The 2,400-nt window shown below is 34.8% G+C and overlaps 1 pseudogene; it reads left to right on the top strand.

Moving 5' to 3' along the window:
• The first annotated feature begins 953 nt into the window (after positions 1–953).
• Positions 954–1,072, top strand: LOC112475901 (annotated as a pseudogene).
• Positions 1,073–2,400: the final 1,328 nt, after the last annotated feature.

The raw sequence follows: 2,400 nt of genomic DNA, 5'->3' as shown, positions 1-2,400 counted from the left end.
AAAGAGTAGATTAACTCAGAGAGAACTTTAACAAAGAGACAAAAGTGGAGATAGAAAACATAAAAAAGAACCAGTCAAAAATGAAGAATACAATAACTTAGGAGGAATCAACAGTAGATTAGCAAAGGATCAAATCAGAGATTTAGAAGATAAGGTAGCAGAAAACACTCAATCAGAACAGCAACTAGAAAAAGGAATCCAAAAAAATGAGGATAGTTTAAGGGGTCTCTGGGACAATATTAAGTGTACCGACATTCGCATCATATAGGTACCAAAAGAAGAAGGAGAGCAAGGAATTGAAAACTTATTTGAAGAAAGAATGATGGAAAATGTCTCTAATCTGGGGAAAGAAGTAGACATACAAGCCCAGGAAGTGCAGAGAGTTCCAATCAAGATGAAGCCAAAGAGGCCCACACCAAGACACACCATAATTAAAATGTTGAAGGTTAAAAACAAAAAGAGTATCTTAAAAGCAGCAAGAGAAAAGCGATTAGCTACCTACAAGGGAGCTCCCATAAGACTGTCAACTGATTTCCCAACAGAAACTTTGCAGGCCAGAGGGATTTGTATGAAATATTCCAAGTAATGAAAAGCGAGGACCTATCCTATCCAGCAAAGCTAACATTTAAAATCAAAGACAAATAAAGAGCTTTCCAGACAAGAAAAAGCTAAAGGAGTTCATCACCACCAAACCAGTATTAAAAGAAATGTTGGAGGGACTTCTTTAGGAAGAATTAAAAAAAAAAATCAAAATATGAATAATAAAATGGCAATAACTACATATCTATCAATAATTACTTTAAATATAAATGGATTAAATGCTGCAATCAAAAGATAGAGTGGATAAATGGGTCAGAAAACAACATCTTTACATATGCTGACTACAAGACACTCACTTCAGATCAAAAGACACACACAGACTAAAAGTAAAGGGATAGAAAAAGATATCTCAAGTCTACGGCCATACCACCCTGAACAAGCCCCATCCCATCTGATCTCAGAAGCTAAGCAGGGTCAGGCCTGGTTAGTACTTGGATGGGAGACCACCTAGGAAAACCAGGTGCTGTAGGCGTAAAAAATAAAAAATAAGGGATTGTAAGCTGACGAGGTCCTTGCAATCTGTGAGATCAACCAAGGGTTACCTTGTCTAAAAAATGGAAACTAACAAACAAAAAAAGCTGAGGTGTCAATACTAATATCAGACAAAATAGACTTTAAAACAAAGGCTATAACAAGAGACAAGAAAGACCCAGTTATCCTACTTCTAGGTATTTATCCAAAGAAACCCAAAACACTACTTTGAAGGTACATGTGAATCCATATGTTCATTGCAGCATTACTTACAATAGCCAAGATACGAAGGCAACCTGGGTGTCCACTAATGGATGAATGGATAAAGAGGAGGTGGTACATATATACAATGAATACTACTCAGCCATAAAAAAGAATGAAATCTTGTCATCTGCAACAACATGGATGGACCTAGAAGGTACTGTACTGAGTGGGGTAATTCAGAGAGAGAAAGACAAATGCCAGGAGTTCAAAGGAGCAAACAAAACAGAAATAAACTCTTAGATATGGAGAACATTTTGAGGGTTGCCAGATAGGAGGAAGGTTTGGGGATGTGGGTAAAAAAAGGGAAAGGAATTAAGTAGTACAAATTGGTAGTTACAAAATAGTCATGGGGATTTAAAGTATAGCATAAGAATATAGTCAATCAAACTGTAATAATTATGTATGGTGTCAGACGGGTACCAGATATATTGGGGTGATCACTTTGTAAGTTATATATAAATGTCTAATCACCATATTATACACCTGAAACTAATATAACACTATATACTAACTATATTTGAAAAAAATATGTTTTAAAAAATTCCACTTTTATTATATGCTGCAGTATTATACTAATATGGTTCTATTTCTGGAACTTTTGTTCTATGGTGTTAATCTGCATATCCTTACATCACATCATTTCAATTACTATGGCATTCCATTATATTTTAATACTCCAAAAGTATATTTCCTCTCACTATTCTTTTTCTCTTTCTTTTTGGATGTTTTTCTCATATAGTTCTTCATCCAAGTTAACTTTAGAATCATTTACACTTTCAAAAAATATCCAGTGCTGTCTTAAAAAGAAAAAAAAATCACTAAAGTAGAAATCAGATTGAATTGTCTAAAAGAGTAGAGAAAAATTTTGACATAGTAGAAAGAGCCAAAACCTATCCTTGCAATCTGACTTCCAACTAACACAGTACATTTGGCAAGTTTTTTAGCCTCTCTGAACCTCAGATCTTCATCTGCAAAATGGAGCTAATAAAATCTACTTGTAGTAGACACCTGTCATGCGCTTTGGCCACCTGTCACTGGAACCCCATTCATAAATTTGGAGAATTC

The sequence above is a fragment of the Pteropus alecto genome, unplaced genomic scaffold (assembly GCF_000325575.1).
Source record: "Pteropus alecto unplaced genomic scaffold, ASM32557v1 scaffold152, whole genome shotgun sequence".
Lineage (NCBI taxonomy): Eukaryota > Metazoa > Chordata > Mammalia > Chiroptera > Pteropodidae > Pteropus > Pteropus alecto.
This window is presented reverse-complemented; position numbering and strand designations above follow the sequence as displayed.